At 38.4% G+C, this 15,766-nt stretch overlaps 1 protein-coding gene across 2 annotated transcripts in view; it reads left to right on the top strand.

Annotated features, from left to right (window-relative positions):
- The window catches only part of LINGO2 (leucine rich repeat and Ig domain containing 2), a 579,240-nt gene that overhangs the window by 499 nt on the left and 562,975 nt on the right, over positions 1-15,766 (top strand). The gene's annotated exons all lie outside the window — the stretch shown is intronic.

The raw sequence follows: 15,766 nt of genomic DNA, 5'->3' as shown, positions 1-15,766 counted from the left end.
GGACACCGCAGCGCGGGGGCTGCGCCCCCCCCGCGGGGGGCGAGAGGCGGTGGGACGGGGCGCAGCGGACCCCCCACCGCCGTCCTCCGGGCCGGCCTCGTCCCCCGTGTGTCCCGTCCCATCCCCCCCCCGCCCCCCCGTGGGGTCTCGGGTGAGCGGCGGACGGCGCTGCCCGCCCGGCGGCGAGGTAGGGAGGTCGGGGTGCCCCAGTCATGAGATGGGGGAGAGGGTGGGCGCCGTGCCCACCCCCTCCCCACCCCTGGGGAAGAGCTTCACCCCCGGGGCTGGGAGTCGTGTGGTGGGGGGCAGGAGTGGAGTCGTGTGGTGGGGGGCAGGAGTCCTACGGGGGCTCCGAGCTACGTGTCACAAACACAGTAGTCCTCTGTCGCCGACGCAGAGATGCTTCCACACCTGCGTCTGTGTCCGCTGCCATGGTGGATGTGCTCGCTGGAGTACGTGCATCTGTAAAGTGGTGCTGGGGGACGGGGGGGGGGGGCTGCGAAGACGCTGTTTTACCTGCTGCAAAGCCAATTCTGGATACCTGCGGTTTGAAGGAGTGGCTCGAAGTACACGCAGGTGCTCCTGAACACACCTGGAAGAAAAACAAAGGCAAGAAAATCACCTGCCGTTATATAATTTCTCCAGTCTCTCGAGTCTAAATTGCAGGGTTTTGCAAGCCCTGTCCCAGAGCTGCTGGAGTAAACATCAAATATTCTTAAGCATTTTTCCCCTATAGCTTTCCTTGCCAAGTAGAGAACTGCAGTGCTTTCTCATTATATGCTGCCGTTTCAAAATGCTGTTCTTTCAGAAGACCTTCTCATTTAGAAAGGAAAACGTATGAACATTTCAAAAATAAATCATATTTGAACTTGCAATGCTTGCCAAGTGCTGGGCGACGGGGGGAAGAAGCACACAGGTTTTTTGTGCCTTTGTCATGAACATGAGCCATGCAGTCTTTATTTCAGGCAGAGCTACAGCACTGAGGGAGTGGAAGTGAAAATTAGTTCGTGTTATGTTCAGGGAGGTAAGCCATGACCCGTAAATCATACACCCAGTAGTTCTGAAGCCATGCCCCGCTTCCTACAGTGACGCATCTGGGATTGAGGGGGTCTACAATGTAAAGTGTGTCAAGAAGATTTCACCTGAAACTGCTGCATATACCCTAAAAGAGTTATATAGCATTTTACTCATCATTCAGGAACAGCAACAGCTACGTCCACATGAAAAAAAAAAAAAATCTGATAGGAGGTGGAGAAGAAAAGGATATACTTTCCTGATCTTCTGCCTTCCGGTGAAAACCACACAATTAAAAGAGATGGCCAGCCGTATGCATTCAAAGGACCAGTACTACCATTACGGGCTACACCCTTTCTGGGAAGTGCTTCCCTGTAGAGGTGATGCTGTGGTGTGGTCTACTTTGCTACATAATGGACCACGCAGGAGGGTCCGCTAACGTCGGTCTGTGCCTACGCCTACTATGTATGCGTAAATATCCCATTCGAAATGTGATTTGGCATTTTTCCTTCAGATCAGCACTTAAAATGATTGACTCCTCACCAACTGTGCCAGCCTCTTACTTCTTTTACTTGAAATGTAGTGATTTTGACAGTAGCTAATCTGTGTGCAGCTGAGCAGCGATACTATTCCTTTTAGGTAAACAGAAGATCCCTGAAAACTGTTTTTGCTGCTCTGAATTCCCTCTTGAGAAAGTAGGAATAACACCTACACAGACTGAACAAAATAAAGTGTGATCGGCTACATATGAACAGCGTGGTTTAGTAGTATAACAGAGATCAGGGATTTTTTTGTTATTGTTCTAGAATCCAGGCATTCTGTGAAAGGGCTCTAGGTGGAAATGTTATCCTGCGTAGTAGCAGCAAGAGGTGAAGGAATACAAAGTATTAGGGAAGCTTGTTAGTTTAGACAGCTGTCCACAAGTACTGTGATTAGTACTATGTTGGCATGCCACTGTGAACTTATACTGTGGATGTGGGTACCCTGCCGTTAAGAAAAAAGACCAAAGTAACTTGCCGTTCGTAGTTCTGAAGCCGTGTCATTTTCCTCCAACACAGAAAGGTAAGGAGGTATGGAGATCGGAATATTAGCGACTCTGTGCTGAGTTAAAAAATGTAAGTCTGTGTTGCTGGCTTTTACATGTCTTATATTAAGACCATTTGAACATCATAAACGCAGGGTGGGTGTGGTTATAGGCGAGGATATTGATGAGGATTGTAGGACTGTTCCTGTGGTGGTTTCTAGAATTCGGACGGGTATCATTGTTGCCTGGTTTTAGGGTTTTTTTATTTGTTTGTTTACCTTTTGACTGGCTAAACCTCAGGGAATAATGCGGGGAATAAAAGCTGAAGGAGTTCTGAAGGCTTAGTATACAGTCGTCTGTTGGTTCATTGCTTGTCCTTTGTGAGAAGGTAGATTTCCTTCTAGCTGTTGCTGATAATTAAAAATCCAGATGAGGGACAAATGGAGGGACAAGTGGATCAGTTTCAGTAAATTTATATGATAGTGAGTATGGGTATAGCTGCATTCTCCTTTTGTCAAGGAGTTTGTTCGACTGCTGGATCTGTAACACATCAGGTTAAATGCATTCTGATTCTCTGTAGTTTCTCTTTGCTTTTTCTACAGATTTTCGGGACATTTAAGAAAATTGTATTTCTAATTAGTCACTGATTGACATCCCTATGTCATTATAAAGCTGATTTGGCTAAGCTGTGTCTAATTATGAATCTTTACAAATTATTGCTCATTTCTAATTAGTACAGTGACTAGTTTAACTGTTTATTTTCCGGTATCTTGTCAGCTCATGTATTTTCAGCCAGGAACTTTCTCCCGCTAATTTGAAAGCATAAGCCCAAGGTTTTTCTTCTTTTCTGCAAGAAGTGGCTTCTCTTTTATCTTAGAAAAATAGTAAAATAAATGAGATAACTCCATAAAGAATGAAATTGAAATATTTGAAATTTATAGGCATTGCTCAAGACTTGTGTTCATGCAGCACAACAATCAATGCTTTCTGTGCTGATATATCAATGTTATTCCCATGAGATATGCTGAGTAGAGCTCATGTTTGAGTTACTTGCCATCTCATAAGCCTTTTGATTCTGGGGACAATTCTGTTTCTTCGTGATGAAAATCTGTAAAGGGAGGAAACATAGAAGATAAACTGTCATCAGTGTTGTATAATGACATTTTGGTGACCCATTTTCTGTTGAAAAAATGTAAATCTTGTGAGTTTTTTTTCCTGTTCCTTTCAGCAACTATCCTATGAAGCAGTAGTTCATGAGATTATTTCTAATCATAGTGATCAGAGTTGTTATTTGATTAAAGTCTAATTTCTGATTCCCTTTGAAACTTGAAGTAGGTATCTGTATCAGCAGATTGTGGGCAAGTCTTGTTATACTGGATACACTATTTGTGTTTTCAGCTTGATGATTATTATGAAAATCGTAGTAGGTCAGTGTGGATACTTGGTGAACATCTTTTCTGTGAAATCTGAACAGTTTAACCCATCTTCCAGAAATACTCTTAATACATACAGATATAAATAAAGGTGTGTTGAAATGAGTGTTTTATTTAAAGTGGAAATATTTTAAACTGCTTCTTACTGTTGAGTAGCACTTCGGCTAATCTTTTTCTCAGTCGCTTCATAATAGGCAAGAAAGTCCCGTTGGTTTTGGGTTGCAAGAAAAAGCCAGATCATGGCATACTTAGTGGATTGTAAATGACATTGTCAAAGTAGGGTGATTTTTAAAAAGATTTTATTGCAGAAGACTAATTGTGTCTGAAGGAAATGGACATGTGAATTTTCATCTGATGGGCCAATGACATTTCCCAAAAAGAAAGAACATAGAGAAAATTGGTTTTTAGTTTTACGGAGAAAGCAACATGACTTGCTAGTTGCCAACCTCAAAATTAAAGTTGCAGAGCAAGAAAAAAGAGTAAAATAGTAGCAAAATTTTGTCATTATCAGTAATAAAACTAGAATGTATTTGAATGGAGTGAACAGAATTCAATTCAGCAGAAAAATCTGTCTGTATAAAATCTGACTTTATTGTGGAGTTTGTTTGATTAACTGCAAAATGTCTGTCCTTTGGTCAGAACGAAGAAGAATAATTATTCTACAGTCCTATTGCTTTTTGTTTAGCTAGGATATGTACAATAGTAGCTTGTGATTATTACTTTTAATAAATATATATCGGGTTTCCTTTTTTAAATAAAAGTTGTATGTCTTAAAGCCATTCTTCAGGTGAAGGCAGTTTCTTTTAAATAATAAAAAAAAATCACGTGTTCTGTGTAACTGCAGATAAGGCATCTTAACTCTTACATGCAATCATAATATATTTTTCACATTTGAAATTATACTTCTAGAAATTGCGTTTGTTCTGATATTCACGTTTAGTACTTAAGAACAACCAGTGATCACCAGCTCAGGTTATAGGAGCTTAATAGGACACCCCCACCAAATCATTTCAAGTATACACATCTTCAGTGTTGAAAACTTGTAAGAGCCATAAGGGTGGCATTCACTGAGGCAGGGCAAAGGCCATCCTCGAGCTCTGCGAAAACAAAGTCTCTAGGGAAGAGTGGGATTTCACTGGAGTTCTTTCTCTGATAGTTTGGTTGTGACAGAGTGTAATATGGGGAGTCATGCCACTAGAGAAATGAAATAGGCTGCCCTGAGAGCTGGACAGCTACTTAGACAGTCATCCTGTCCTTCCAACTTCTGATTAGTCTTTCCTCCTATTATTTCCTTCACTTGTTTCTGAGAAAACAACATGAATTTTTCAGCAAATGGTGCTTATTTCTTCGTTCATAAGCTGCATTTCAACCTGTGATTTGGTGAAGTGCTCCTGGAACAGCAGTAGACAGTGGCCGTGAAGAGCTTCACAAGGGAGGATCTTTTGAGGGAAAGCTCAGTTTGGCTTTTTCAGGATTTTGTTTCCTTTAAAGCAAAAAGGTTTATATTCCTCTGTGACAAGCTGTGAAGTAGACTCCCATTCAGGGTGCATGTGGGCCTCAGCGCTGGTATTTTCCTATGGTTGGCCTACACCCAGCAGTTTATTAGCACCATACTGTTACTGTAACACAGTGTATTCCTCTTAGCAGTAGCAGGCTGCTGAGGATGTGTCATACTGATCAGTCCTGAGGTTTGAGTTCTCCTGGAATGTCCAGCTAAAAGTACCTAGTCGTAACATACAAATTTACTTGTGATTAGAAAATAAATTACAATGTCTTGTCTTACTGTGAATACTATTTGCACGGTAGTGTTCTTTGTTGAACTATGTGAGCTCACCCTGTTTTGGGTCCTGTTGCAACTTCTGCTTTCAGTTTGAATGTAGACATCAGTCATGGGTTGTGTTAGTGGCTCTCCTTGAATGTAGCAAAAAAGAAGTTCTTCAGCTGCATTAATTAGTGAAGCTCTGTTTAACTCCATGGGACTACATTAAATTGTTACAGTAGTGGATAATAAAGCACATTAGATTTTGAGTGGTGGTAGCGGGCTGTGTGTTTAAAACACTTTTTTCAGGAATGATTCTTACTCTTTGTGGATGTTTGCTGTTATGGCTGTCTGATGGTAGGTATCAGTGAAGGTCAGTTGATTCCAGTGACTCCAGTTTCAGTTTATTAGAACAGCAGTTTATTCTGTTGATAGACTCAGGGACATATGAATGTCTGTGAACCCATGAATATGTCAGGAACTAATTTATAGCCTGAGTTTCTTGCACTGAAGTCATGTGGTACATCTATGAAGAGAAATTATATGCATACAGTTCAGATCTTTGAAAGAGATAAGAATGTTTAGACTTTTAAAATTATTTTGGAAAAAAAGCTCTCAGGATTATCAAAGTTTATAATTAATTCCCAGTCAAAGGTAGGTTATATCTTAGAAATATATAAGTGTTTAAACATATTACTGAGAACTGTCACCACTTTTCCGTCATTCCTTATGATGTAATAAATTCTTGATGCCACCAGGCAGGAGGTTGTCGGAAGGATTTATAGTCTGGGTGGGAGATAGTAGTTGGGAATTCTGGTTGTCCAGGTGGACTGACTGGGTTATAAAGACCGCACCTAACACTGAGAGAGAGACAAGGAGAGACACAAGCTCCTTGGGAAGAAGAAATAGTGCTTCTCTGTAGGCCCTGGAGGAAAAAAGGAGGGGGAGATTTCAAAATTGTGAGACTTTGCCTCTTGGCCATCTACAGACCCTTAGCTGGGATGTACTACAGCTGACAGCCCCAGTAAGGAGGAGGTAGGCTTTGTGGCTGCTTGTGACAAAATCCCATGTTTCTGAAGAGGAAAGGAATAGGGAAGGCTGAAGCAGGAATGATGGTGGTGTGTGCCTGTCAGTGTGTCCGGGAATGCAAGAGACAGCCAAGCCTGTGGCCTCCTAGCATCAACGTGGCTGGCTGTTCTTACAAAAGTAACCAGCCGTATTTAAGATTAAAAATTGTGATGCAGCTTCCTAGGCATAGCAGTAATTGTCCTGAAAGGAGATAGTGTGTTGCTATTCCTGTCAAGGATGTTAGAAAGTGTCAGGAGATTCAGGAAACTGAACACTCATATTTAAAGGCCACGTTTGAGTACAAGACTTGCTTTAGAGGTTCCTTTGAATGCCTCCAGTGCATACACATGCATACATGTAGCTATGCAGACTATGGCAATTACGCAGAAGAAAAGATGGTATTTATAATTTTAATTAATAGAAATTATTACATTTACCAGTAGTAACAGGAATAGATTTTTTATTTTAAATCCATGCAAAATTTAATGTTAATAATGTGTGTGGGGAGGAACCAATGAGGAATGAGCTGTCTTTAGGTCAGTACACGACATAATCTGGAAGAATAAGCAGAATTCTACATTAGTGTGTGGCTTTCTAGTCCTTTTGATTGTCATCCTTCCTTTTTTTTTTTTTTTTTTTTTTTTTGTTTTGTTTGTTTTGGTGGAATACTGAGCGTGACCAGCCAAATGTGGTGAGAAAATACCTGTCTCATACCAGCTTTTGGCTGTTTCTCCTAGTGAACTGTCACGCCTTACAATACAAAAGAAGAACTCGGGCTATAGGCAAACATGTGAAGACAGATGATGTTCATTTATTGCAGTTTGGGTAGTGGACAACTTGAAAGAGTGAGTGGACCAGTTTAGTTTGACAGAAAAGTTTCTGTGTTCTTGGTGTAAACAGGCCCTAGTGCAAACAAGAATTCATTCAAATTGGGAATTGATGGAGTTTGCTATACTAGGTTATAAAGTAGATAAGTAGATTCAGGAAAACTTAAAAAACAAGAAATCCTTGTTGCTGTTGCTTCTGTAGAGAATGAGGAAGAAGTAGTTATCTTAGAGTTACCACAAAGGTAGTGACTAGAGGTATAAAGATAAAAAGCAGTGGAATAATTGCAGAAATTAAGCTTCAGTAAATCATAAGGGTGCAATGGCTTGCTTACAAGATTTCTGAAGGAAATACATAGCCGTGCATCTGAGTGATTTCTGAATCTGTAATTTATTTTTAAATACTATGTATGACCTGGAGAATAGTCAACTATTAGAAAGAAAAGCGTTGTCAGGAATTAATAATATCTAAGTGGAACCCCAAACAAGAAATGAGAAAAATAAATTAAGTCAACATCCTAAATCATCTATAGATGAATATGGGAGCATACAAGACTCTTGCTCACTTTAAGGAGGCAAGTATATAGATCTGCTGGTGGAAGCAGTCCTGTCCAACCTCCTTCTCATTGTCTACATGAGTTGAAGTGGGTGTACAATTGCAGTCTTACTATCAAACACTTCTCTTACTGATAATATATTCCTTAAAACTGTTCATAGGTTTTTATGAACAGTTTGATTAAAGAGGCAAAGTTACATGTGTGTTCTTTAAAAAAAAGATTGTAAATAAATTGACATTGTAGTTTACAGCAAACAATTCCGTAAGGTTTTTTGTTTTGGTCATGTTCTGCAAATGGAAGTTGTGTTGAGTCGTTTGATCTTTCCTCTTCTTTTTGGGATAGAGTTTTCAGGACAGGAGTCATTTGGGATTTGGAAAAAAACTAATTCTTGTGAAGACATAGATATAATTTCTACTTTGACATAGAAGTAATTAAGTGCTGGGCAGTGTTATGCATTGGGGACTGCAAAATAAGTCATCAAATATCTCCTGTCAAACAACTGCAATGAAAAGACACGTTAAAATGGTTTGTATGTTAAAAGTAAAAAAAAAAAAAGTGGTTAAGGAAGATACAAAAATTTTACATAGATCTATTTCAGTAATTATTTTGGACTTTCCCTATATGAACAGTTTTTGTAGTTTTGAAAACAGATAGGGGTAAAAGAGAAAAAAATCCTTGTGATGAGTAAATAATTAAAATCCTACATATACATTGAGATTAACAGGCACAGTTTTGAAACAGAAAAGGCAGAGATATGATGAGGGTATTTAATAATACATATCCTAGTTTCTGTGATTTTATTTTTCCTATTAGACAAACAAGAAGTCATATGATGGAAAATTTGAATTGGAAAATATTTTAAAATTAATAATACATTAACCAAACAGTATTGAAGTCAGAATTTCAGGAGAGTTTCTCTCTTCCAAAACTATAGAGGTATTATATCCATGTGAACCTTCTTTAACTGCAATAGAAGAGCAAAATAAATAAAAAAAAAGGTGCATGTTCTGAATACCACAAAAAATCTTTTGCATTATATTACATTATACAATTGCTTGCTTGTGTTGGGGGGGGGAGGAGGCTAAGTTTAGCTGTTCCTCTAAGGCTTCAGCTGTTCTGCTGAAGCAGTTTCATAAAATTGTGGAATCGCTAAGGTTGGAAAAGACCTCTAAGATCATTAAGTCCAACCATCCACCCAACACCATCATTCCTAATAAATCCTATCCCAAAGTGCCACATCTACACGTTTTTTAAGCACTTCAGGGATGGTGACTCTACCACCTCTTTGGGCAGCCTGTTCCAATGCCTGACCACTCTTGCAGTAAAGAATTTTTTCTCAATATCCAATATAAACCTCCCCTGATGCAGCTTGAAGCCATTACCTCTTGTCCTATCACTAGTTACCTGGGAGAAGAGACCAACTCCTGCCTCACTGCAACCTCCTTTCAGGTAGTTGTAGAGAGCAATGACGTCTCCCCTCAGCCTCCTCTTCTCCAGACTAAATAGCCCCAGCTCCTTCAGCAGCTCCTCACAGGACTTGTTTTTTAGACACCTCACCAGCCTCGTTGCCCTTCTCTGGACATGCTCCAGCAGCTCAGTGTCCTTCTTGTAGTCAGGGGCCCAAAACTGAACACAGTAATTTACATTGCTCTAAAGGAAGGATACTAGACAGTAAGGACTATCAGTTTAGTTGTTGCTCTTTTGGTTACTGCACCACTAACCAGCTTGACTTATGAGGCTGTTTGCCCAGCGCGTACTAGTCTTTGTAGACTTGCTTAAAAACAGTTGAGGTATGCAGTTTGGGTAGACAGTAGCCTCTGAATATGTACATTAGCACCCAGTTACAATCTTGTAGTATACTAAACCATACACAGTCTTGATATTAGATTAAAAAATGACTGATTTTAAATTTTTTACTTCTGCTTAGTATTGCTTGATTTTACTTTAAGGCAGCTTGTTATAAGTATTTGAGATTTTTTTTTCATTTGAATATAGGTCAGGTGAGAGCCACAGTTGAAGAAAACAGGTTATGGCTAGATTTGACAGCTGTGAGCAAAGAACAGTGCATTGCTCATTCAATTTACAGTAACAGTACTGAATATTTCGTGCATGTAAAGATAATGACTTTTTTCACTGTTGCCTCTTATAAAATAATGAAGCTATCGCCATAGATTGCAGTTGAGAGACGCTCTTCTTTAGCTGGAAAATGGAGTTTTACTGGAAGTAAGGAGACATTCCATATAGGAGAATGAATCTTCTTCATCATTGTAGGTGTACTCTAACATCATGAGGAATCTGTATCACAGCCATGACTGCTGGATTTTATGCTTAAATGTGTCACAGTTTCATTTTATTCACATTCATAGGTTTTCTGAGCACATGAAAAAACACTGTACCAGAATGGCAGAGAGGAGTATGTGCAGATAACTGATGTATTTTTTAGATTTTCTGCTTTTGATTGAAACAGATTTCATTATTGTTGTCTTCAAGTACAGTCACCCTGGCTATGTACAACATGGAGGCAGAAAAGAACAGTGAGACACTGAAGTAGAATTTACCTAGAAATTCCTAAAACTTCATCAAAGATGTTGTCACATGTGCAAAGGCAGTTTGAGGCAACTGTGTCATGGATATGTCTTCTTCAGGAGCTGCCAAAATACAACACGGTCTGCTGTAACATTTTATTGAATGCAGTATGATCATATCTCTGATTGGAAATTGATTCTGACTACCTGTGAAAATTAGGTAATGCCTTTGGGTCCATGACAAGTTACCAGCACATTCTGTTACATGTAGGCCATGAAACTGACAGAATCTGTAATTTACTGTTTGTTCAGTTTTTCTGAAGCAAATAGAAAACTGTAGAAAGTAGTCCTGCAATATATACATAATAGTATGGAACTTTCTCTTGATTTAAATTAGAACAATTAGTTACATTCTAAACTCACCAGAAGGATTTAAAATGCTAAGGCTCATTGAAATTTACCATAAGGAGATAGATGCACAACTTCAAGCTCTTTTGAAAGTTCTGCTCTATGAGTATGTGTTCATACTCATAATTCAAGCTGGTGTCCATTTTAGAGGAGTTGTGGACAATTTTGCATGCGTTTTTGCTCAGTTTTGAAATCTGAGACCCAAAATACTATTTTCGTCTTTTATAGTTATTACATAGTTACCCTAGAATAAAGCATACAAAAAATATGTTAACAACAGGTGCTGATCATGAAATATTTTGATAAATTTAAAAATGAGCAATATTTCTGCTTTCTGCATTCTCTCCTGTGCTGGGATAAGAGATTTTGTCCAAGCAATCCAATATTTAAGAATATTTACAGTTGGCATTCCTAAATAGACATTTGTCATATTTCACTTAGAGTACACAGGGCCATTTTCTGCAACTGTGAGGAAAATAATTTAGACCTGTGTATGAACTATGTATCTTCCTCTTTCTGGTGCAGTTTAATTCCAGTTAACAATTATCAGTACATCCTTCAAAGGTAACAGAGATACTGCTCACTGATACTTCTGTGTTAGTCTTAGAGTACTAAAAGTATTAACTCCTCTCCGAACACTTTGTATTTGGGGATGATGGTAGGTTCTTCCTGATAATCTGCTGCCTGTGGCATTTTTACTTTTAAAGACAGGTGCTGAGCTCTTGGAGTGGTAAACGCATGAACTCTGATATAACTCATCATTCCCCTTACAGCTTATTACACAAATGTTTTGCCTGAGAAAGTGAGACAGGAGTGAAGCTCAGTTATTGATAATATAAACTCTATTTGTACCACCTGTTAATGTAAACTTGTATATTTATGGTGGCAATCACTAGATGGCACTGCTCTATGGTATTTGTAAGTTGTTATATTTTCCTTTTCTTAAAATATTAATTTTAGTCTCTGATACATGACATAGTGAATTGTTGCTGTTTTGTGGTAGGATTTCTTTGGAATTTGCAGCAAATGGCAAGAAAATTTGACTGAAATAATTTTTGAGGAAGGTTAAATCCCTAAATACGTTGGTGTCTTGGCTAAGTGTTTAGCAAGAGGAGAAACGCACTGTTTGACAGTCTCTGTTCCAGGACTAGTAAATAGAAAATGTCAGACAAAAAAGCCGCAATTAGAATATTCTTCAATTTCTGTGTTGCTGATATCTTCTTCAGTTGTAAATCAGCATGTAAGTGTATCTTTTACTTCTTGGCAGGAAGGTGATCGTGTAATCCTAAATTTGCTAGGTGGCAATTCTAGCTTTTCTAATCTTAAATTGCTCAGTTGTCAATGCAGCCTTTAGCCAAGTGCATAATGAACAGGAAGATGTAAGACATTCTCTTCTGTCACTGGAGCACTAGCAAGGTGTATGACTGATGCTGTTTATTCAACAAACTTCTGTGAACAGACTACTCTAACAACCCCACCCCCAATTCAAAAGTGTGCTTAGGACATCATCACTGCAACAACACTATTAATAAACAACAACCATAAAGTTAAAGAGCCTAGCAGACCTAAAACCAGCATGTGCCACCTTTTCAAAGTTTAAGGTACCCTCACGGAGTCTGTCAACTAAAGTTAGATATGCTATGGTAATACACTTCAGTAGGACTTCTGTAAAGGGCAGTGTCTTAAAAGTCCTTATGCATTGGTCTGTTTTACTCCTGGATTTTGTTATTTTGTTATTATGGCACTCTGTCACAGTGTGGGCTCCAGGCCTGTCTGATTGCTTGTTTGTCTGAAGAACAATATAAACCAGTGCACTTGTCTAATGGCTGCATATAAATGGAACTGCTTCTGATCTCCAGTAAAGCTGGCTCAGGAGTGTCTTCGCTTATTGAGGCTAGAAGTACTGTAAGGCATTTTTTGACCAGAAGTTGACTGAAATTCTCTTAACATCAAACTCACTGTGGGATTCTCTCAAGGGTAGGTGCCAATACTGTGAGTAGTGGCAGCCAGTAGGCATTAGCCATTTTCAAATTTTGAATGATGAAAGAGTTGCACACTTATTTTGCAGCTTGTCATTTGCAAAATATTCTACCCTTTGGAATTATAATGGTGTTTGGAGCTATGCATGCAATTTGGGGGTTTATTCCAGAAAAAGGACTTACCGATCTAGCTCTTGGTGAAAATTAATTTTACACTCCCATGTGTTCATATTGTCTAGTATAAAGATTGGGAAGTTTTAAATGAAAGCCTTTCTTCCAGCATGGTAATTTTAAGTGCGTGTCGTAATACAGAATGTAGTGGGTATTCTTTCAGTTCTTTAAAGGTTCTTAATGTGTTTACTTTTGTGAAATTATTTTAAATAATCTGCAAATTTGATTTTGATGATAATAATTTGCCTAAGAGAGACCTAGATGAAAATGAATTTTGCAGAAGTTATCCATGGGTAATTCTGGAACTTTATGAAGGGTTGCCAAAGAAATCCATAAAATCTAGTTTATTTCGTAATCCATCATTTTTGATGTGAAGATTCTGGAGGCCTGAGTGTGGTGTTGGCATGGTAATACCCTGTTCAAGAGGATGTCAGTTTACATATGCTTCTAATTAGCAGTTTCAGATGAATGTAGAAGGCAGGATGAGGCAGTAGTGATGCTAGCTTTGAGCTGGAAGACTCTAGAAGAATTGTTTGCCCTGAATGCTGAGACTGTTGTTCATGTCTTCATGCAGTAACCAAGTGTTTGGTACAGACACATCAGTAGAGGAATACTTGCTAACTTTTATCACCTGCTGGTTTTGATAGCAATATGCTTGTTTCTGATTTCTAAGCATTGTTTGAGCTGTTTTGTTTAAAGAATTACAGTTGTCGACTCTGCATATGTTGTAGCTAGGAAACTGTTTGTTCACCAGCTCCTGAGTTAGCAGCCCCATTACGAGTATGTCTCGCCAGTGGTTGGAATCTGAACCCCATTCTGTATTCATTTCTGCATATAGTACACTGAATTGGTGAATATCTTAAGAGAGACTGAATGAACTGTGACCAAATTATACAAGAGACTGTCGCATAGACTGCACTGTAACAACAAAAAAGCCTTAAAATGAGTCATTTTCTTTTAGTGCTAGGAAACTGATTTTAGTAACACAGGAAAACATTGTTATGCCTAAGGCTGTTCTGTCTCTACTTGACTCAAAAGTCAAACTAAGACTCCTTCCCTGACTTCCCTTATTGTCTTGCTTTCAGTTATAGCTGTGAAAGAACGGGCACACTTTTTATGCTCTGCCGTGGCAAGAGAATGAGACTGCCGTGTTTCTGCCTTCAGTTCCTTGTAGGAAAATTCTTAAAGACAAGGACCCATTTTTTTTTTTTAGTAAAAAAAATGGGAAAAAAAACATGCTAAAAGTGTAGAAAAAATTTTTGGCAAATGACCTCTTGGTTTTGTTGTTTGATGAAGTAGTAATCGAATTACTTTGAACACATTCAATGGTGTTTTATTTACAAGGTTTTAGAAGATTGTGGGAATTTCAGATATTCCCTAATTTGTATTTCAGAATGACTGAAAACTGTCCATTTTGTGTTATAATCAGTATTTAAATTTAAAAATGAAAAATAAAAAGTGGCCAAGTACGTTTCTGAGCATATGCATAGGTATGATTCACTTACTTTGCAGTGTAAGTAATATTACAGTAGTTTGAGGCTATTCTTTGTGTGAGAGTAGAATATATATATGAAACACTGATTTCCTTTATTAATATAATATGTATAGAACAGCTCCTTTATAGGTACTTTAACTAAAAAAAAATTAAAGTTTTGTGTGTACAGTGGTTATGGCTGAATATCTTTACAAATGCACTTTGCAAATCTTTAAGGTTTCCACGGCCTGTTACTGCTTTGTAGAATGTAACATATTCCCAAGCTGTAGAAAACCCTGCCACTTTGTTAAGTAAGCTAAACAGAAATAATACTAATGGTGAGCCATATAAAATGGAAAGTACAACACTACAAGAACACGTGGGGGTGTCTTAGAGACATCTGATGAGTTCCCCGGTACTCAGTACGGTATTGCACAGTAACCTAGAATTGCAAACATGATGAATTTATGCTTATTATATCACATAAATTAGTCCATTTAATGAAGCTATACTTTATATAAGTCTCAGTGGCTTAAATGAATTGTCTCCAATGGATGATGTAAACTATACTGAATAAGCATATTGGTTTTGTGTTGTACTACATATATTTTGTTGTAGTAGGAATTTGGTAAACTCATCTCTACAGATGCTTTGTCAAGGCTGAATCTATAACACTCGGGGAAAGTCTTGGCAGTGAACTTGAGAGGAGGAGTTATTTACAGTACCCACTTCTGAAAAGGCCTGTACTAGAGTGTGCATGTCTGGCTTCGGTTGATTTTTCTGAGTGTTTTTTAAACAATAAGAGGAAATTGTACAATTCCTTGCCGGGCCCTAACATGCTGGTCTCAAGGACCTGCTAAACTAGGTAGAATTCAGACCCAAGATGTGTGTTTACAGGTATTTTAGGAAAAGGAGACTCTTTCCCAAAGGAACAGCCATATTTCCGCATATCATCTGTCTGTGACCAACCATGGAACGGCGGGTGTGTAAACTGAACAGTCACAGGTTGTGTTACAAGGAGGACAATTAAAGAGGGCTCTAAGGAGGGAGCTTTTTCTTTTTGAAATTAAAATGTCTTTATCTTAGTTAAGAGTGAATCATCTACCCCTTCTTTAAGCACTACCTACTTGAATATGGTACAGCAGAAGTTCGAGTTATTAACAAGCATATTTATGCATATTCATACAGAATATTCTCTTATTTTTGTTAAGAAATTTCTTGGAGAAGTTTGATTTTTCTTTTAGGAACCTGAAGAATTTTTTGGGCTTACTGCTGTCATAACAACTTCTTTATAGCTTCTGTCACCAAGAAAGAAAAATAGATGTACCATATAATGAAAATAAAAAGTTGTATTGAACAATAGCTGTAACAGTGGATATCTTTTAGTTATTTGCTTTTTAGCGATTAACCTCACAAGGACATAGGACTGAAAGTTTTTTACAAGTTTTCTAAATAAGCACAATAAAAATAATTCAGCAAACCACTCCTAGCTGAAAGGTACATGTTATCTAATGATGGCTGAAGGAAGAC

Source organism: Opisthocomus hoazin, chromosome Z (assembly GCF_030867145.1).
Source record: "Opisthocomus hoazin isolate bOpiHoa1 chromosome Z, bOpiHoa1.hap1, whole genome shotgun sequence".
Taxonomy (NCBI): Eukaryota; Metazoa; Chordata; class Aves; order Opisthocomiformes; family Opisthocomidae; genus Opisthocomus; species Opisthocomus hoazin.
The sequence above is the reverse complement of the archived record's forward strand: the minus strand, read 5'-3'. Positions and strand labels throughout refer to the sequence as shown.